The sequence below is a fragment of the Lontra canadensis genome, unplaced genomic scaffold (assembly GCF_010015895.1).
Source record: "Lontra canadensis isolate GAN:19392208 unplaced genomic scaffold, GSC_riverotter_1.0 scaffold109, whole genome shotgun sequence".
Lineage (NCBI taxonomy): Eukaryota > Metazoa > Chordata > Mammalia > Carnivora > Mustelidae > Lontra > Lontra canadensis.
The window spans coordinates 2,485,248-2,507,610 of record NW_022631103.1 but is presented as its reverse complement, the minus strand read 5'-3'; the positions used below and the strand labels follow the sequence as shown (position 1 = coordinate 2,507,610).

The 22,363-nt window shown below is 41.8% G+C and overlaps 1 protein-coding gene across 5 annotated transcripts in view; it reads left to right on the top strand.

The window, feature by feature from the left end:
* Window positions 1-22,363, top strand: part of DAB1 (DAB adaptor protein 1) — a 784,414-nt gene that overhangs the window by 371,286 nt on the left and 390,765 nt on the right. The window contains exon 1 of one of the 5 annotated variants that reach the window (XM_032839735.1): window positions 21,292-21,423. The exons of the other annotated variants lie outside the window; for them this stretch is intronic. The gene's annotated coding sequence lies outside the window, so the exon portion shown is untranslated. Of the gene's footprint in view, window positions 1-21,291; window positions 21,424-22,363 lie in introns of those variants that run through there. 5 annotated transcript variants of the gene reach the window in all.

Genomic DNA, 22,363 nt, shown 5'->3' with positions numbered 1-22,363 from the left:
TTCGGGGTTGTGGAATGGAGCCCCACTCTTGGGCTTCACACTCAGCAGGAGTCTGCTTGAGATTTTCTCACTCTGCTCCCCCCCCCACTCACTCTCTCTCTCTCTCTTTCTCAAATAAAATCTTTAAAGCAAAAGAATCACCCTCCTACACTAGAACAAAGCTGAAATGACACCTTACTAAGCCAAGGGTGGGGATCAGTCACAGAAAGACATGAAGAGAGACTAGAGGATAAGATCCATGGTGCCCATCGAAGGATTTCCCAGGAAGGGAAATCCCAGGGCCTGGCTCAAGGGTCACCAGCCACCCCCCCTTACCCCAGTGCTGCCTCTGTCCCTAGGACGGAGAATGGAGGGTTCAAGTTGTTTTCGTCACTTACCACCTGGTTGGCTGAGGGCAAGTTAGTTCATGTCTCTGAGCTTCAGCTTTCTCATCTTGAAAATCAAACAACCTTCTGATAACGTCACTGTCCCAGAACGAAGTGCCCTGCTCATGCCCCTGTAACAGTTATCACCCACGGGTAGTTCTGTTTCCCACCGTAAAATCTTCACCGTGAATTCAAAGTGTCTTCCTCAACCTCTTGTGAGGTTTGTTACTGTGAGTCAGTACTCCCAAGTTGACTCACTTCTCGGGTATGACAAATTTATTTTACGACTCAAAGTCTTAGGGTCAAATGTTAGTTTAGGATGTAAAATGTAACCAACATAAATACTACTTCATGAAGCCTATGGGCAGACAGCCACTTTCTCTTTGGATGATGACACAGAAGAAGGTACTATCTACAGGGGCCTCTGAGAGTCGCATGCAATAATGAATGGGAAAAGGGCTTTGTAAACTATCAAGCACTTCATACATATAAAGTGGGACACAGTTTTGAAAGAAAGGATATTGCTAGGGTTTCCACTTCAGGATGCAAAATTGCGTGAATATTCTATATATGATAAATGCCAAAGTCAAGGGATAGCTTAGGAAGAATTCCCGTTGACAATTCCACCATTCCCCCCACCCTAAGAATTTGGCCAGAATGGGCGGGGGGGATATAGAAAGAGAAAGAGAGAAACCGTCATTTTTAATATCAAATCCTCCCTGCTGATTCTGTGAAGGCCTGGAAACAGCAGGTAACAATGTATAAGTGACTTTGAATTAAGACTGAACTCACTGTGTCCTTCGCTTCTCCCTCAAATGTGGAATGATTTTCTAAGAATTTAATTATCTAAGAACACAGCATCAAAGCTGTTAGACCCTTGTTAGTGTTAATTCAAACTTAATGTGTATGAGATTTAGAGATCTTGGCTACTAGGAAAATGATTTCAATTTAAATAGCCCTCTTTGTCCTACACATCACAAAACATCTTTTAACATAGGTTTTTTTTTTTTTTTAAATAGAATACTATAACCCAGGTCTCTCCCACTAAAAAAGAGTCTCACTGTGGAGAAATCAGATGTTCTGCAAATCAGCAGGATGCAATAGAAAGAATACATATGGGCTTTGGTGCCTTAGAAATATAAGTTCAAATCTTAGAGGTTCTCCTTTTTCCCTGTGTGTGTGGGCAGAAGCTTAACTTCTTTGAACCTCAGTAAATTAACCTCTCAGCAAGGACTGAGAGCAGACAAGAGGACATGTGGGAGAGCCACCAAAATGGGGTGAAGGCAGAGGTATGTCTTGAAGCTGGTGGTCCTGGTGGAGTCTGGGGTCTAGAATTATCCGATCCATCCAAGGCAAGGAGGGGACTTGTAATGAATGTTGGCCCAAGGACACGATGGGTCCATTGGATTTCATGACCCACAATTAAATCACGGCTAGTAGAAAATGAAACAATACCTCCTTACAAAAACATAACTGCTTAAAAAGCATTATGGTATTTTAAGTGAAATATAGGTCTCGTATGTTAACTGTGGAACAATTGGGCAACAGAAATCAGCCAATCTTACTGGAATACGTTTATTTCAAAAGTGTGAGATAAGCCCCGTGACACAATAATTCCTTTGAAATGCATAAAGGAATCATCAGTTATTATAAACTGAAACTATGGCTTCAGGTAAATTCAAGTTCATTGTTTTGAAGTCTGAGAGTAGAACTTTATTACTGGACCAACGAAGATGTATGTATGTATAATTACTTTTAAATCAGTGTCCCAGCCTACACTTGCTTCATTCATCTTTTAGAGGTAATTTGAGGTTTCCAGTGCAGTGTAACAATTTTCCTGCCTTATTAACACCTTAAATATGTATAACCTATGATCAATATTACTTTCCCCCAAAATTTGTGAGGTGTTAGGACAGACTTTGTTATCCCCTTTTAATAAACAATAATTAAAATCTCAGAGAGATTAGGGGCCTTTTTCAGAGCCCAAAGCGAAGTGATTGAGCCCAAAGAAGAATCTGAACTTAGTATTCTTTTCATCAAATATATACTCACCATAAGATAGATTATTTGGTAGGTAATTTCTCCCCCCCTCATAACACCATGATTCCCCTAATTCAAAACCTACTGTACCTTCCTCTTTACCTCTTCTCCATCAAGAGCTTTATTCAAGAACTAATATCCAATGTCAGTCATTTCCACTTCGGTATGAATTCAAGCCAATGTGGCCTCCTCCTTTATTTGGTTGCCTTTCAGTCATTATCTTTCAGCTGAATAATCACAAACATGTTTCTCTTATTTTTTTTAGGATTTTAAAAAGTGTATTTATTTGACAGAGAGACAGAACACAAGCAGGGGGAGTGGCAGAGGGAGAGGGAGAAGGAGAAGGAGGCTCCCTGCCAAGCAGGGAGCCCAAAGTGGGGCTTGATCCCAGGACCCTGGGATCATGACCTGAACTGAAGGCAGACGCTTAATGACGGAGCCACCCAGGAGCCCACAAACATGTCTCTCTTACTGAAAGAATTTCAGGAGCGTAAGGAGCTTTAACAGTTTGTGTTTAGAGACCTCTACTAGAAGCCCCAAGTGAAACACTGCCTGGGATATATTCGTGAAACTGAATTATAAAATGTCCCTCGCCACAGGATGGTAAACTTTCTAAAGGAAGGGACCACAGCTGTCCAGTTGGCTTTTGTATTCCCAGTGGTTGGCTACAAAGCCTGTCATATATTTAACACTAAATAATTCTAGAATCAATAAAATCAACCTACCAGATACAGCAAGTCATGTCAAATATATCATATTTTCATAAGCTGAGTTAAAAAAGAAAAAGAGAGAGAGAGAGAGACACTAAATGACATATTTGAAAAGAATTTCACAGCCATCAGTCAGATTGAAAAAGAATCTCTTAAGGCACCTAAACAATCCACCCTCTGCCTGGGAACCGCTTATGCAATCAGGTCCCAAAGAAACTAAGATGGTAAAGAAGGGCCTGGGGACTCCAGCTGACATGGTGGCCATAGGGATCCAGTAGAGTTTGTGCTTACTCATGACTTGAATGTGATACCTGTGTGTTCTAATACTGCCACAGAAAAGTAGAATCCTGCCTTTGGATTCATGGTTGATCCTATTTCCTACATGAACACATTGCTCCTTTGAAATGCAGGGTTATGTTGATGTTAGATGAGGACTGGTTATAACCTGGTGGAGGGAGAGTTGCCCCTTCCCTCCTGAGCCCACCAAAGCCTCCAGACCCCACACCGGAAGGCAAAATGTTTATCTGAGACCAGAAGAGCTGCTGTTGCTTGGGAGGAATCAAACTCCTAGTCAGAGGTTGAGAAAAATAAAAGTTCCTGTGTAAATGAGCCTTAAGGACAGAAGTGGGAAAATAAGGACATAAGCAAAATTTGGAACATAAAGTACATGAAGCTTACTGATTTAGAACTGGGGACAATAACAGTGTGCAGCTAATTCCTAATCAGTGTTTTCAATATTGTGTGTGTGTGTGTGTGTGTGTGTGTGTGTGTGTGTGTGTAGTTGGCTTGATAGCATGAAGGAATAAGACAGATCAACCTGTGTCCTGTATTGGTTTTTACTTTATGCGACAAAGACCTCAGAATAAATGGAAATACTCTGCTCCTTGAAGGCAAGGATGATATCTAATTTCTTAGACAGCGGTTCATTTTTGTTGTGTCTCATAGATGCTCAATAAATATCTATTGAATTAATTCATTCATCCAAGGAGACAAATCCAGTGATTTTTTTTTAATATAATCGTACAACACTCAAATGTTATTAGCTACAGGTTGGGTTATTTTGAATCTAACTCTTCAAATTGCTGGAGGGTGTTTTTCATAAAACTAGTTTATTGCCTCATGGAGAAGAGTAGATGTGTCACTTCTTAAACTGGTTTGCGTTTTCTGTGTTTTGTATTTTATTTTTTCAGAAGGAGAAAAAAATGATAGCCAACCCTGATTTCAAGGCACACTTCTTAAGTAGGTGCAGACAAGTATGAAATAACTAAACATTTACCGTGATTCACATTTTCACCCAGGTGCACCTGTGCACAATGGCCGTGACCACAGAGAGGGCTATGTTTACAAACTATTGGCCAATTTAGCACTTGTCGAGAGAATACATAATGGATTGGCACTGGGGTAACTCAGGAGACTGATAGCAAACCTTCAGATTGACATTTTTACAGAAGTAATAGGAAATACCCTGGAACCCTCTTTGGTGTATTTTTAGTGAAGTACAATATGAATTTTTTGTTGTTGTTGTTACTTATTCTCTTTCCCTGTTTTTTGCTTCCTAATTGGTGGTCTGTCTCATTCCAGGAAAGTATTAAGGAAGCACGTTGAGGTATACATGGATTTTGTTGCAATAGTTGCTCCATTCAGGGAATGTAAAACAAACTTCCAAAAATGTAGATTAGCTCTTATCACTTCTCCACTGACCACTTCAATGACTCCTCTGGCTACAGCCTAAAGGTGTTCTACCCGGTGGCCTCTGATGCATGGGGTCCTCTTGATAAGGGATGCTGCAGAGTACACAGGTGCTCACCATGAAGGTCCCATACTCCAGATTAAAGACCCTGGATTTTCTCCTCCAGGCACTGGGGAGCTATCAGATGATTTCAAATAAGGGCATGGTATAATCAGACCTGGGCTTTACATTATGGAACTGTCGTACAGTATTTTTCTCTGGGAAGATGGTTCTTTATTGACATCTCTGAAAAGAAAGCCCACCGAAGGAGTAAATCTCCCCCTAAAAACCAGTGAAATATGCTGAGGCGGTGACAAACCGAGTCCAAGTGTGAGCACAAATAAAGTTATATCTCATCTGGGCAGTAGCATGGTTGCCCAGAGAGAGAGAAATCTTCACAAGGCTTTCTCTCTTTCGAACTTCTCTGAGAATCTTAACAGGGTGATCAGTGTCACTGGAAAGGAATTAGTTGGAGAAAATCTCTGAGTAGTGAAGAATCTGGAGGGCTGAGTGGCTAAGGGATGAGATGACCTTTGTCATCCATCTAATGGACTCACAAAGTCTTTCTTTTGAAGCTGCTGATCACTTCCCCACTCTAAATACCTCTTTCTTGGAGGTGGGGAGGCATTTAAAGCACTCAGTCCTTACCTGTATTATAGTACTTAGGGCACTATTTTATTTCATTTATTAATTTTTTAAGTTTATTAATTCAAGTCGTTTCTACACCCAATGTAGGGCTTGAACTCATGATGCCAAGGTCAAGAGTCACATGCTTCACCAACTGAGCCAGGCAGGTGCCCCACTTAGGGCAAGACTTTTTTTAAAAAAAGATTTTATTTATTTATTTGACAGAGATTATAAGTAGGCAGAGAGGCAGGCAGAGAGAGAGGGGGAAGCAGGCTTCCCGCCGAGCAGAGAGCCCGATGCAGGGCTCCATTCCAGGACGCTGAGATCATGATCTGAGCCAAAGGCAGAGGTTAGGGCAAGATTTTAAGAAACTACCTGTTTACTTATCTTTCTCTCCCATTGTTCTGTGAGTTACTTGGGAATGGAACTAGTCTTTCATTTCCTTACCATCAGCACCTAGCACAGCGAATCATTCATAGGGAAAAAAATACTTGGGTTTTGTTTTGTTTTTAGACGAATGATTAAAAATATGAACTTTATAAATCAAAACAGACGTGGTCGTTCAGAAAAATAGATTTCAGGGAAGATGTTGCGGGCTCCAGTCCCAAGGATACTTAAAGGTATAATGGTTAAAACTTACATAGGTGTGTGTAATTAAAAATTGATCTGCAGCTGGAACTTTGCTAAATGACCTTGGGAGTCCTCCGACTATGACAGGAGTCTCCAAATTTAGTCACATATAGTAAATCCGAAGGAAAGAACAAACCAGGTTCTCACAATCATTGTGCAGTTTTCCTGGCAGGTATAGACGGGTATTCATGGCATGTCTACAGGGAGGATAGAACAACTGGGACACGGTGACAAAAAAGAGCATGTGTTTGGGAATTAAATCATGTGGCATTAACAGGAATGGAATTAGAGCCTGAGTAGCTAGATAGTGAATGGGTGAGTGATACACAAAAAGGTCATGTCAATTGCCCAAGATCATACAATTAGACCAGTGAAATAAATCCAGCAATGCTGATTTCCAGAGCTCTTTTGTGTGTTCCCACATAGTGGAAGAGGAAGGAAAGGAGTGATTCAATATACTCCTTTTGTATTGACAGAAACATATGTAGTCTTTTCTGTCTTGCATACATAAAATATGAGAAAGCATTAAACTGTAATCATTAGAGACTTCTTGAGTGGATTTATCCCTAAGTCAGAAATTAAGTGGGAAAAACCTTACTACTCAAGTGCATTGGTTTACTCCATGCATTTTAATATATTTTGGGGTAAATTCTTAAATGAAGAGATAATGCCTGATAAGCCGCTTAAATATTTGAATGCCAATAATGAAATCATAATTAAATCAAGTAAAATGTAATAGTAAATGTCTATGTAATGTTGATATTCCCTCTTGGAGTCCTTGGAATTTGAATGGATAAAAATTTTATCTTACAATTCTTGGGATTTAGTTCAACATTTATTTCATTATCAGTGCAGACCTACACATACTAACTAGTTTAATGACAATGAATGCTGGAGTCTTTGACTAAAGACAGCAGCAACATAGCAAATGATTTTAATTAGAATAATGTAGTTGTACTTAAGGAAGATACTCTAGTAGATGTTGGTATAGGAATTATATAAATAAATGCAATTTCCTTCAGCCTGAACCTGCTGTGTGACCTCGCATAAGTCAGATAATCTTTCTCAATTCTATAGTTTTCATTTATAAAAGAGAGAACATTGCCTAGTTAAATCTTTGTTTCTCTTGCATATTTAAGCTTTAAAAATGTCATACACCTGTATTTTTTTATAAAATGAATTCAAATTAAATGAAATTTAATAAATAATTTGAGCACCTAGTGTGCTCTGTTCACCGTGGAAAGATCTGGTATATAATGCTGGACGTGTATAACTTTTGCTCTATGAAAACTCACTTGCTCATTCTGCATGTACTCACCGATCAGCCCTCAGCAATATATCCAATATAGAATTATCTGTGTCCTAGAAATACAGAAATATTAGTGCCATAGAGCTGCTGTAACAAGTTGCCACAAATTTGGTAACTTAGAACAACAGGTGTTTATCCTCTCATAGTTCTGGAGCCCAAAGTCTAACATGGAGGTCTCCACACAGCTGGGCTCCCTACAAGGTCTTTAGGGAGGAATCCGTTCCTTGCGTCTTCCAGTTTCTTCTGCTGTCAGCTGTTTCTCAGCTTATTGCCACATCACTCCCGTCTTTGCCCCTCTGGTCACATTGCCTCCTCTTCTCCATGTCTCCATCGTGTGTGTCTTATGAGGATACTTTTAATTTGATTTAGGACCCACCTGTATAATCCTCGATTATCTTTTTTTTTTTAAGATTTATTAATTTACATATTAGGGAGAGAGAAAGAATGATCACAAGCAAGGGATGGGGTGGAGAAAAGGAAAGAAGCAGACTTCCTGCTGAGCGCAGAGCCAAATGGGGCTCCATCTCACAACCCTGAGATCACGACCTGAGCTGATATTAAGAGCCAGACACTTAACTGACTGAGCCACCCAGGCACCCTGTCCTGGATTCTCTTCTCATCTCAACATCCTAACTTGAGATACAAAGACAGCAAAGATTTTTTCCAAATAAGGTAACACTCATAGATCTGGGGACTACGTCATGGACATATATCTTGGGGAGCCACCGTCCAACCCACTACAGTGACCAAACACAAAAACAACAAACAAAATCATCACTCTACCCTTATGGATCTTATAGTCTGTGAGGGGAAATAGGCATTAAGCCAAAATATTATTATAAAATGTAATTATACTTTATATATTGTTATACATTAATAGTTTTATATTGTAATTAGGTCTGTGAAGGGAAATTACAGGTGCCTTGAAAGATTTTAACCAAGGAAACTCATTACGGCTGGGAGTAAGGTCAGACCGTTAAACAAGGGACAGTTAAGCTAGCACTGGTGAATATGTAGGAGCTGGGGCCTGGGCAGAAGCTGTCGGCCACATGGGGAGATACCATTCCAAGCAGATAGAACATTACTTGGCAAGGCCTTTATATGGGGGTTTGTAGAAGTGAATGAAGGCCACTGTTGCTGGGGTATAATGAGCAGGGGCAGAGTGGAGTGAGTTGAGGCTAGGTCAGATTATGGAAGGATTTGAAAGCCGTTATCAAGACTTTTGGAAACTGAAGTACAATGAGGCATCATTGATGTATTTTAAGTAAGAATGTCTGAATTATATTTTTAGAATGTTACTGCAGCTAATATTTGTGTTTCAGGGAAGCAAGAGTAAAAACAGGGCAAAGGACGGTTCTAGGCCAGAGATGGATGCAGCTGGGTCCAGGGTGATAGCAGGAGAGATGATGGAAGTGAAGGGATTTGAGTTACATGTTGGATGTACATTGGCAAGGTTGGGGAAAGGGCTGGCTATAGGACAATGAGGCACAGGGAAGGTACAGTGATGGCTTTCAGTCTGTTGGTGGGACAGGCATTAGACAATGCCCATAGGAGAGGGATTCTTAATGGGATTCAATAATGGAGATGAGACAAGTGAAGCACCTGGAACCAGACTGGGATGCATGCCTGCCTGTCTTCCTTCCTTCTTTCCTTCCTTCCTTCTTCCCTTCCTTCCTCTGTCATCCACTCTCCTATCTTTTTTCGTAATTTCCAGTTAGATCGAAGTCTAACCATTCCTAATTATAAAGACTTTCCATCTCTTCATAAGGTGCTCTTTATATGCTTTTGATTGATGATCGTTCAATGGTGGAATTACAACCACATCAGCTGAATCACCCTTGAAATTAGTGCAGTGACAGGTGTCACATACATCTCTCTCTCTCTCTCTTTCTCTGCTGTTTATAAGGAGCTTAGCATCTACTCTAAGAGATTATAGTCCTTATGGGGAATCCCATAATGCATGGTAGGGATCAGGATTTAAGTAGGCACAATATATAAAGGAAGCAGAAGAGAGAATGATGGGGGGGAGGCTTCGTTTAAACTAGGTCCTACACACTGGGAAGGATTTCAGTCCGTGAGAATGGGGAGGAGTCATCCTGGAGGAAGAAGCAGCCTGAGTGAGGGAATGGAAGCGAGCATGTAGGTGTGGTCAGGAAGAGACCCATCATCTTTGTGGTTTGATCAGGGATATATAGGAGTGCGCTGCTAGAAGGTTATAAAATGAATCTCGATGAAACATAGAAAAATGAACTTATTTTATCTTTAACCCCTGAAGGAAATTTCTGATCTATGGGAAATTCCAGAGCCATGTTTGTTGAAAGGTGTTCCTCTCCTTCTCCCAGTCATCATGTCATTGTTGTCATAATCAACATTGCTAAATTTTATGATCGTGTATCCTTTGCAATTTCTCATTCATGACCTCATTACATTGATGACGTGGTTTGGGCAGAAGTAACAGAAACTATAAACAATGTTGGCTTAGATGATCAAAAGGATATGGTGGCTCCTGTTATTGTTAATGCAGTGCTGACTTTAGACAGTGACTCCATGATATGACAGGATGAGTTCTTTTTGGTCTCTCTGTTTTGAGCGCTCTGGATCCAGCATCATAAGATCCATTCCCTTTAGGAGCCTACACAGCTGTGTCCTGGTCTACAGGATGTTGTTTTGTCTCAGGTCACATGCTCTCATCCAGAGCTGAGGCTGAAGACAGCTTCTGAGAAGTCACACACTTCTCCAAATTGAAACTGGGTTTTCAGGAAGGGAGAAATGGTCTGGGTATGAGTGGGATGAGAGCCAAAGAAGGAACTAAAGAGTATCCTTTAGAGAAACATAAGTACTTTTATTGCCATTTTATAGCTGAGGAATAGAGGTTCACAGTACTGCTGGTTGCACAAAGATGTGCTAGTTCCCTTTCTGTAAGAGGATCATGCATGTTGAGACAAAAAAAGGTTACCTGTATATGGGAATTTGGAGGTGAAAGTATATTACTATCCCTTCTGAATGGAAAGGACAGACACATGTCATGGGTTGTATGACCCTGAACAAGTTATTTAATTTCTCTTTTACTTTTGTGTGTGTGTGTGTGTGTGTGTGTGTGTGTGTGAGTGTGTGTGTGTGTATGTATGCTGAAAAATAGAGATGAGAGGAGCACCTACTTCATATGGTTGCTGGAAGGATCAAATAAGACATTTACAAATACAGGTGACAAAATGACTTTCTCATTCATTATGTGCTTTATGTTAACAATGTCCAAGAAATTAGCTGAGGGCATCCAGTCTAAGAGATGAAATTCCTGAGGCCTAGTATGGTTATTAGCGAAAGGAAATGCCAAACCAAAGTCTTGTGATTCCAAGTTCTATCTACCTCTCTTCCCATTACACTGTGCTGCTACTTAATGAGATCCCAGCTCTGTCTTTTCGCCTTGCAGATAACAGGAACCACAATGAAGGAACTGCACATGCAAATTATTATTAGCACAAAAGCAGGTAATTATTATTTTTTACATTTGCATCATCACAGATGATCTTTGCATTAGACATCCTTTAGCAATGAATGACTGCACCAGAGGGCTTGTGGTTCATTCAGACAGTCATTAATTTTAAATAAGAAATTCATTTACTGTCACTCATGTTGCTTAAACAATGCGAAGCAAAGAACGACTACAGAGCCGTCTTAGATTATAAGGGCTGGGATGGAAGCTGGAAATCACCTAGCCCAGCCTTCTGATTTACATATGAGCAAAATGAGGGTCAGCATGAGGAAGGTGACACAATTAATTAGTGGCAGAGCTGAGACTAAACCCATTTTCTTTATTTCTCTACCCAAGCCTTGACGTTAAAGCATGATTGCTGGTCATCTGACTCCTATGATTGTTTAAAACACACTGAGGACATAGGATGGAGAGACACTTAACGTGCTAAAGGTTCCAAAGTGAAAATATATTAAGAATCTTTCATAAATTCCCTTGTGCTATATTAATTTTATCTCGTTTATTTCTACAATGTACTTGTTGGGGGGAAAACGGCTATCTGTCTGTACTGAATGGACTCATTTGAGTCCTGCCAGTGTAAAGGTATGAAGGAAAAACATTTTACATTAAAACAGAACAAATTGCTTATGGTAACCATTGCATAATGAAGGAACACAATGAAGAATTACAGTTCAAATTACTTATCAGGTCTCTTCCATTTTCTAAGTTTTTAAAGTAGAAAATTGCACAGTATAATTACAGTAAGTTAATTTGCATTCATATTACAATTCAGTGAGCAATTACATTCTTTTTATTTTAAAAAAATATTTTATAAAGTGTGATTTCCATCAGTACATTTCCAGGAAAGAGTGGTGACTTTTTCCTTGTGAGGTTTTCATACAAATTCAACCACACAGCCTAGACCTTCCAGTTGAGAGTTTTATATAGCCTTTATCGCCTTTCTGGGACAGGACAGAAGAGAACCATTTGAAGTGTAACTGTGGTTTCTGAGTTTTTTGAGAACTCTCCAAGGAATCATCAACTGTTGGGGTTTCAAAGGACAACTTAAAAGTCTTATTGCTCAAGATTCCATTCCTCCATTCACTTCCACAATCTGAAGCTTAAATTTGTCTATCCCATTTCTGCTAAACCATCATCCAACCTACATTTGATTAACTCCTGTGCCAGGAAATCCTTTACCTTCTGGTGACACCCATAGCATTGCTGGACAGTACTTTCATTCTGTGTGTGTGGGGGGGGTACTCTATTTTGGCCTAACCATTCTTGCATTAATGCACTTTAAAGGATACTTAGATGAAACAAGAGAGGGAGACAAACCATAAGAGACTCTTAATCTCAGGAAACAAACTGAGGGTTCCTGGAGGGGATGGGGGTGGTAGGGATGGGGTGGTTGGTGGATGGACATTGGGGAGGGTAGGTGCTGTGCTGAGTGCTGTGAATTGGGTAAGACTGATGAATCACAGACCTGTACCCCTGAAACAAATAATACATGATATGTTAATTTTTAAAAAGGGATACTTAAAACACACACACACACACACACACACATTCATTCATTGCTTTGGTTGTGCCTTACAGAACATAGAGCACTCTTTGTTGAGGTATAACATTTCATTTAGAACTTGCAACATTATCACAAGCATCTGTGTTGGGCCATCATGGAGTGGTTCCCATGAGGACTGTGGGGTCTGATGGGCTGCTCCACTTTCTCTACATTTGATCTCTTAAAATTTTTTAAAGGATGAAATTAACTTATATTGCAATGCATAGATCTTAAGAGTAATTTGACCAGTTTGGGCAAATGTATTTGCGTATGTAACCAACACTACATTAAAGAAAGAGTATAGTCCATTATTCCAGGAAGTGCCTTATGCCCCTTTCCAGACAATCCCCCTCCACAGAGGCAGCCAGTGTTCTGATTTTTCTTATCATACATTTAATTTGCCTGTTTTTGATCTTCCTATAGAAGGAACCATAATAATGTTATTGATCTTATAGAAGGAATCATAATAATGTTCTTGATCTTCCTATAGAAGGAATCATAATAATGTCTGGTTTCTTTCATTCAGTATTTTTTAAAGATTGGCCCATGTTGTTGTACTCATGAGTAGTCTATTTTGTTTCTTGCATAGTAGTATTCCATTGTATGACTTATCCTCCTGTGGAAAGACATTTGTGTGGTTTCCATCCTCCTATGGAAAGACATTTGTTTGGTTTCCACTTGGACCTATTATAAGTATATAACTTTCTAGCATATGTGTTTGTGTGTATGTGTGTGTATTACGTGTGCGTGTATGTACTTATTTTATTTCTCAGAGGTAAATACTTAGGAGTGCAACATCTATAAATGCCCAAAGAGTAGATGTATCCTTAACTCGATAAGTTTTCCAACATGGCAAAACCAGTGTACACTTCCACTGGAAACATATGAGAGTTAATTGAATGTTGTCAGGCTTCCAAAATTTTAGCCATTTTAGCGGGTGTGAAGTGATATCTCATTATGGTTTATTTGCGTGTTCTTTATGATCAGAGATGATACACACCTTCTCGTGTGCCTATTGGCTATATTCAATATATCTTTTTTTTTTTTTAGCAAAGTGTCTATTCAACCATTTTGTCCATTTTGATTAGGTTGCTTATCTTTTCATTATTAATTAATAGATTTGTTTATATTTTCTGGATTTAAGCCCTTTGTCAGATATGTATTTTGAATATTTTCTTTGGGCTTATAGTTTACCATTAATTTCCTTAATACTGTCTTATGATCATCACATGTCTTAAATTTTTATAAAGTCTAATTAATTATATTTTCTTTTATGTTCAATGAATTTTTTTCTAAGAAATCTGTGCATACCTAAAATGTGTGACGAACCTTTTATAGTTCTTTTCTAGAATCTTTACTATTTTAGTGATTGTATATTGTTCTATACATGTGGAAGGAAGGGATTGAGGTTAATTTTTTACATATCTTTGTCCATTTGTTGCAATACCATACTTTAAAGACTTTTCTTTCCTCAATGCATTGCAATGACACCTTTGTAAATATATATATATATATATATATATATATATATATGTCAATTGGCCACATATATGTTGGCCTATTTCTGTTTCTCTATTCTGTTCCATTGATCACTTTATCTATCCCTAATGCTAAGACTGTACTGTCTTGATTATTGTAGCTTTATAGTAATTCTTGAAATAAGGTAGGATAAGCTCTCTAATTTTGCTTTTCTTTCTCAGGATTGTTTTGGCTATTCTAAGTCTCTTTGCATTCTCACATACATTTTAGAATTATCTTGTCAATTTCTTGAAAAAAAATGTGGTGGGATTTTTTTGGGATTTGTACTAAATGTGTAGTTAAATTTGGGGGAGAATTGACCTGAATGTTGAGTTTTGTAAACTGTGAACATGGTACGGTTCTCCATTTATTTGAGTTTTCTTTAACTGTTTTCATAAAAAATTTGTAAGTTTTGGGCAGAAATCTGCATGACTTTTGTTCAATTTACTCCTACTTTGAGACATGTTTTTATAAATAGCATTTAAAGTTTTCATTTTCCAATGGCCTAACTATGTAACTTTGGGAATGACTTAACCTGAGTTTATTTTATCCTATAAAATGTAAATTCATGTATTTCTCAGAACAAGGATAAGTATAAAAATATACAAATAGTTTTTTGGTGTTCTTTAAGTATTAAATTGGATTAACATATAGAAAGTTCATAATACAATACATGGTATATTAGAATTCTTCTGGTCAAAAGTGAAAAAAAAAAAAAAAACTAACCCAAACTGACTCAAGTAATAGAGGGGATGTTTTGGCTCATATTGAAAAATCTGGGTGGGGGGATGGTAATCAGCTTTAGGCATGACTAAACCAACATTCTTCTACAGTTTCCTCATACATCTCTATTTTATCACATGTTAGTCTGTTTTCTTCTCTTAAGGATTTTCCTTTCCTTTCCTTTCCTTTTTTAAAATTCTTCATTTAAGTAGTAGTTTAGTACTTCATTTAAGTAGTTCACATACACTGCTTCACCAGTTCCCTGCTTAGAATTTAGTGATTCTTTAGTTGCATATAACACCCAGGGCTCATTCCATCAAGTGCCCTTACCCAGTTACCCCCCCAACCTTCCCTTTAGCAACCCTCAGTTTGTTTCCTAGAGTTCAGAGTCTCTTATGGTTTGCCTTTCTCTCTATTTTCACCTTACTTTTCCTTCCCTTTGCCTGTGTTATCTGTTTTGTTTCCTCAGTTCCACATACGAGTGACTGACTTATCTCATTTTGCATAATATCCTCTAGCTCTATCCACGATGTTGCAAATGGCAAGTTTTCATTCTTTTTGACGGCTGAGTAATATTCCTTTGTATTTATATCCCACATCTTCTTTATCCCTTCATCCTTTGATGGACATCTGGGCTTTTTGCATATTTTGGCCCTTATGGACATTGCTGCTATAAGTATTGGAGTGCATGTGCCCCTTTGAATCACTATGTTTGTATCCTTTGGGTAAATACCTACTAGTGCATTTGCTGGGTCATAGAGTAGCTCTATTTTTAAATTTTTGAGGAACATCCGTACTGTTTTCAGAGTGGTTGCACTGGTTTACATTCCCACCGACAGTGTAAGAGGGTTCCTCTTTCTCCACATCCTCACCAATACCTGTTTTTTTCCTGACTTGTTCATTTTAGCCATTCTGACTTGTGTGAGGTGGTATCTCATTGTGGTTTTGATCTGTGTTTTCCTGATCTCTGAAGGCTTTTCTTATGGAATGGGTTCTTAGAGCTACAGGCTTACCATCTTTCCAGTTTCTGCAACAGCAGTAAGGAGAAAGCATTTTCCCTAGTTGCTCTAGCAAAAGTACACAGGTCTATTGGACCATCCCTGAATTGTGGCCAATTGATGTGTTGCAACTGTCTATCCCTGGAGTTCAGGGTTGGGTCAAATCTCCCAAAACTAAATGGAAACCAAATCACTGAGTGGAGGAAATGGTTCCCCAACAAAATCTGAGTGGTGTTTACCAATGAAGGGGGGAATGACTGCAGAGAGGCCAAAAAACCAAGTATCTGTCATAACTTGAACATTGTAGCCACAGACTACATGGCATTGTATCCCTTGACATTATGATTCTTCCCTGTTCTCATACTCTATAGGCTCCGGGAACTTGGTCTTTCTGATAGCTTCCAGGCTCCTCCTATTTTCAAGCACTAACATCCACTATGCTCCATTTTATGAGTGAAAAAAAAATGGGATTTGTGTTGGAACATAAGAGCCTTTTGATGATCGTTTCAGCTCTGCGCTTTGTTTCTACTATGCATTTAGCCAAAAAGAGCAGATTGGTGGCATAAATACAATTGTAGTGCTGCTAGTCCCCTCCACACTCTTCTTGGAGAAATAAAAGGAGGGCTATTTATAGCAACTGTAAACCAGAGTCAAGTTTAGTCATAATACTGCCACACAACCTTTCCCTGGAATCAAGAAAGGCCAACATCATAAAAGAAAGGAGCTTCTGTTTTGATGAAGGCTTACAGAAATTTCTTTTCTTTTTTAACCTTCAGAAGAGAAATGGCAATTGGACATCTTGCTTGAGTCCAGGGTGTGTAAGAAACATATCTGAAATGTGGCTAATGTAAGGATTGCAAAATATTTTTTTTTGCTTTTTAAAAAATCTGAGCCCTTTCACAGTAAATTCCAAAGTCCTTAATATGGCAAAGAAGACCCTTTAAATTTTGTTTATGTTGCTTCCCTCTATATAGTTAACTATATCCATCCCCCTCCACCCCCAGGAGAGAATTTGGCTATTCTCTTTTCTTGGCCTGAAATACCTTTACCTGCTTCATTTGGTTATTCCGTCATCTTTCGAGATGATATCACTTCCTTCATGAAGTCTTCCTAACATCCTACTCTGTGTTAAATGCCCCTATCTGATATTCCCCTAGCATGCTGTACTAAACACTACCATAGCATGGATCAGAATGCGGCATAATGATGTATGGCCTTCGTGTGCCTCTGAGTTGTTTGAGAACGAGTTTTGTTTTTGTTCTGTTTGCTTTTTGTTTTCTTTCTTTGCCAATGCCAAGCACTGTGCCTGGTATGGAGTAAACAATCAGCAAACACTTCTTTTTTTTTTTTTTTAAAGATTTTATTTATTTATTTGTGAGACGGAGATCACAAGTAGGCAGAGAAGCAGGCAGAGAGAGCAGGCTCCCCACTGAGCCGAGAGCCCGATGCGGGGCTCGATCCCAGGACTCTGGGATCATGACCTGAGCCGAAGGCAGAGACTTTAACCCATTGAGCCACCCACATGCCCCGGAACTCTTCTTTTAAACCAAAACTTCTCATTCCTGGACCTTATATTCCATGTATTTTGAAGTCAATAAGGATTGGTAATTCATCTTCAAGGATTTTTTTAAAAAGATTTTATTATTTATTTGAGAGAGAGAGAGAGAGAGAGAATGAGAGAGAGAGAGGTCAGAAGGAGAAGCAGACTCCCTGCAGAGCAGGGAGCCCAACGTGGGACTTGATTCTAGGACTCTAGGATCATGACCTGAGCCGAAGGCAGTTGCTTAACCAACTGAGACACCCAGGCACCCAAGGATTTTTTTTTAATCGAGGTACATAGTGGCACTTCTTGCTTCTCAAATTAAGAAGTGTTTGCTGAGACTTTAACCCACTGAGCCATCCAGGCGCCCCTCAGCAAACACTTCTTGAGTAAAGGAATAGAATCTGAGTGTTAACATGAACTTGAATGAAAGAGCCTGTGCAAGGCTCATTTACTTTAGGTATTAACCTTTGAAATTTTGTGCATTCTATATACTAGTATACTTTGAACACATGATGTCTCTAGTAAGCTGGGTGGAAATGTTCCTACTGAACATTAGTCAAAATTTTATTAATTTGAGAGCTTTAGGTATATAGAATATTAGTGTATTCCTGGCATATGCAAGCACTAGAAACTATTTAATAAACAGCGGCTATGTAATAATTTGTGTTTGAAACCCCCAGAGCTATGGCCCGAATTTATTTATTTATTGGAAAAAATTATAGGAATAAACTTAGTTTTAAATAATATATACTACACAAAATGAGCTACTTTCCATTCCTTTCATAGGAGGAGTAATTTCTGCTAATTGAATTTATGATTTCTGACATTTGGTTTTACTTTTAATCCTGGGTCAGTTTCAAACAGTAACTCATACAGGCTGCTCCTCTGTGTAGCTCGAGAATCAGGTGCATCGGGATGAATTATGTCAAGTTCAGTAAAACTCCTCTGTGCCCATCCACCTGCCCATGCCCTTGCTTTTTTATTCAGTTGACTCACAGCTCCTAAAAGGCAGAGTCTGTTTCTGATTTATCATCATTCTCATTGCATAGCACAGAGCCCGATATATAAAAGGAATGCCATAGATGCTTGTTGATTTAAAATGAACTATTTTGGCATTATTCTAGGAGGAGAACCAATGTTTACTACGTGATTCCTTTGGTGCTAGCTATGTCTACTGCATTATCTCTCTTAAGACCTGCTGTGATCTCATGAAGCAGGTGTCTCATGAAGCAGGTAACACCAGAGTAGAGTAGAGAATGTTGGAGTGCAGAAAGGTGAATAGCTTGTTGAAGGTGATTCAGGCCCATCAGATTTCAAAGTGGGCAGTCTATCCAGTACATCTTAAAAGCGATATTTCTCTCACTGAGCTGCCATGAAGATTAAATGAGTTTATGTATGGAAAGCACCCAGCACAGTGCCTGGAACATAATACACAATGCATACATCTTTGCTGTTCTTATTACTTTGCGGTTTCTCGGAGTAGATGGTAAAGAAATGTTTATTGATTTTTTTTCTTTATGCTACACTTAGTAGAAAGGACATTGTTATGTAAAGAGAAGAAAAGAAAAACAACACCCTTTTAGGTATGTCCTTTCTTGATATTTTTACTACAATAACTCAAAATAGTGCTTTAAGACTTGGTTTGGGGTTTAACTCAGAAGAGTCTTAGTGTCTTCACCAAGTCGTTGGTGAGCCGCTCGTGTGCACTTACTGTCTACATGTTACAATTTCTTCCAGCCTGGACTTGGGAACAGCTGTGGCTTATTGCCCCTGTTGGATGTAATGGGAATTTGCCCAGTTTCTGTAGTTGACCTTATGCAACATTGAATAGAGAGTTTTACATGAACCTCTTCCATTTCTATTACTTGGCCAACTCAGCGTCCTGCATTCCTTCAAAGTCTGTAATCATAACCCCCCTGGAAAACAGAAGGAGGTGGAGGGGGGAGGCAGTCAATGTTATATGCAGGGTCTTAAAATGCAGGTGAGTGGTTTTGATATCCTGTGACTGTCCTTAAAGCATTGAGGAACTTCAGTGATTTTGGGTAGTCAATGACAAGTTAGACCTGTGTTCGATTACCTTAGGTTTGACATTTGTCCCAGATACCTATAGTGCCTAACAGTCTTATACACTCTCTCTTCCTATTTCAACAATGTCTTCTCTGGTTTGTCCTGTTTTCTCTCTATGGAGTTCAGACCCTTGGGGTCTGTCTTTATAGATGAGGATACCGAAGTGTTTTATTAAATCTTAATAGAGTTGCCTGGTGAGCCTGAATTTCCTACTAAATGAATCATAAGCATTTGGTGGCAGCTCTTCCCACTTTCTAGAACTTTAGAAAAGTTGGAGAGACTTGAGCCTTTCCCAAGTCCTCGCCTTTAGATGTGCTGGTCACATCCAGAAGTGGCTAGAAACAGTAGTACCAAGGGTGACACCTCCCTCCCACCTTGCTGGGAGTTTCCTCTGATCAACTGTTCTCCCAAGATTGCATCCTGCCAATGACCTCACCAATTTTTTTGTCTCCATGTAAATTGCTATCTTTTCAGGAGGAGCATGACAGCCTCCCTTTGCTCGGGCTTCCATTTGTACAGAAGCTGTTATTACGGAATAAGTTTAATGGGTCGTGAATTTTTTGTGCACAAAGGGAGGGTCTCTCGATGACTTTGTATGTACCAGCTATGGACGTATTGGCTCCACAAGGAGTGCATTAGGCTAAATATTTTTAGCCCATTGACTCTGGGAGTAATAACCCTAAATGCTTCATTAAATTTTCATGGGTGAGTGACAGAAGCTATGAGGGGGGAAAAAAAAACCAAAAACCAAATCTGCCACATTAGCTTTATTATTACACAGCTGGAGGACAGGAGTGTGGCCCCTCAAAAGAATAAAAAATCAACTTTTTGAGGAACTGTTGCCTGTCTTTTCTTCCCTTTCTCGGCCCTGTTCCCAATGGGCAGCCCTTAATCAGATTTTTTCTCTCTCCCACACCTGGCATTCCGGCGTCTGGAGACAGGTTATACCACACCAGACATTTACTGGAGTTGAACCCGATCTCGGGTACAAGACTTTCAGACCAACACAGTCTTTTCGGCCACTTGGTAGCTCTTTGTAAACTAGGACCAGAAGGAGGGGAGCAATTGTTTACTGGCTGGGGCCTTCTCCCGTGCAGGCCGCGTGTTCGACCTGAATCTGCAGATTGTCTTCTCCTGAGCATTCTAAGAACGCGCGTGGGGAGAGCAGACCAGCTCGCATACCGTCAGGGGCTTGGGTCCCTTCCTAGGACTGAGGGCAACGTGAGCGATGCAAGCCTTCTCCAGGGGAGCCTCAGTGGAGACGCGTGGCTGCCTAACCAGGCTTGGCCGCTGGGAGCTAGCGCCCCCTCCCGCGAAGGGGCGAGGGGGCAGCCGGCCCTCGCCGAACCCGCCTCTGGCTTTCACCCGCGGGCACTCTACCCTTGGGAGTGCGCGGGAAGTTTGGAGGCTTGGATAAAAGAGTAGACCCTAGGGGAAAATGAAGCAGGTCGGGAGGGCGCTGCTGGTGGGGACGGTGGCGAAAAACACTGGCTACTTTGTGAAAGCCGAGACTGGGCGCTTTCACCCTTTCCCTCCCTCCCCCGCTCGGCGCGATGCGGCTGGGGAGGGGACCCCACGCCCGCGGCTCCGCTCGCCTCCGTGCGCACCGGGATGCGGAGTGAGCGCGGGGGCTCCAGAGGCGCGACCGCGAATCGCGGCGCCCCCGCTCGCTCGTTCGCTCCCTCTGTCTCCTCCACCCCGCTGCCGCCGCGACTCGGCTAAGCTCTCGGAGCGCGCTTAGGCGGCGCGGAAAGCGTCCGGGCGGGAGCCGGGGCGGGTGCCGGAGCCGGAGCGGCGAGGCCCGGGGCGAGGGCGCGCCGCGGGCGGGCGGCCGGGCAGCGGGGAGGCAGCGAGGGGAGCCGTCAGGTGAGCTACGTCGCCGGGCGCCAGGCGGCCGCGGGGGCGGACGGGGCGGGGGCCGCGGGAGGAGGCGGGGCTGCGCGCGCGGCGGTCTCCTCCCCCGGCGCTGACGCGGGCCCGTGGCTCCCGGGGAGGATGGACCCTGCGCGGCGCTCGCCGGGGCTTCCCCGGGCTGGAGAGCGCGCCTGAGTGCCGTCGCCCGCCGGGCATGGGGAGCCGCTTCCTGCGCGGCAGCGACAGCGGAGGAGGATGCTGTCCGCGAGCGGAGGTGAGGCGCGGCAGGGGCGAGCGCAGCTCCGAGTTCAGCGCCAGCAGGTGCCGGGGGCAGGGGGGAGCTGGGCGCCAGACGCCGCCGCTGGGGCCCCGGGCGCGGAGGAGGGCTCCTGGGGCGCCCGTCGTGGGAGTTTGGCTGGGGTGTTGCGGGGATGGCGACTGCAGGGGAAAAGGAGCGACCTCTCCTCCTTCTTCCTGGCTCTCCCTCACCACCCCCAGTCTCCTTACTTCTGACCCGCGCGTCCTTTTTCCAGACGTCCTCACCCCAAACACTCGTCTCTCTCCGAGACCCCCTGTTCTCTCCTTCCTGCCGCGAACCCGGTTCTATATCCACCTCTGAGCCCTCCCTTCCACTCCAAAATCTCCCCATTGCTCCGGAGCCCATCTCCCGGACTCTCTAGCGGCTTCCCGCGGCCGGACCCTCTTCCCCACTCATTTGTAGAGCTACGGCTCTGCCCGCAACTGTCGAACAAGCGGGTTTCTCCTATAACCCCTGCCTTTTCGCAAACACCCTCAGAGCTGGACCCCGCGTCTCCCCGGACCCAAGCCGTTCCCGCGTCCTCCGTCGACTCCGTTCTGTGCTGCTCCCCGCTCTGTCCCATTCCCCAGGCTCCCCGCAGCCCTGATGGCTCTCCTCCCCGGCCCGCCCCCTTGGTTTCGGCTACAGACTGGATGCCTGGGAACCAGAGCTCAGGGCTTTTGTTTCTGTTTTTGCTTGTTTTCTTTTTCTTTTTTCCTTTTTTCTCCTACTGGGGAAACTTTAAAATCCCCGTGGTTCGGCTCCTTAAAAAGCCCTAACCGGAGGGCTCAACCGCCGAGAGAATCTGGACGCAGGGAGACAGAGATGGGGGAGATCGTGTCGCTGGTCCTAAGGGAGCCATGGGATGAGTGTACAAAGTAAATTTCAAAACGGGGGTGGTTGCCGCTGCGGGGAC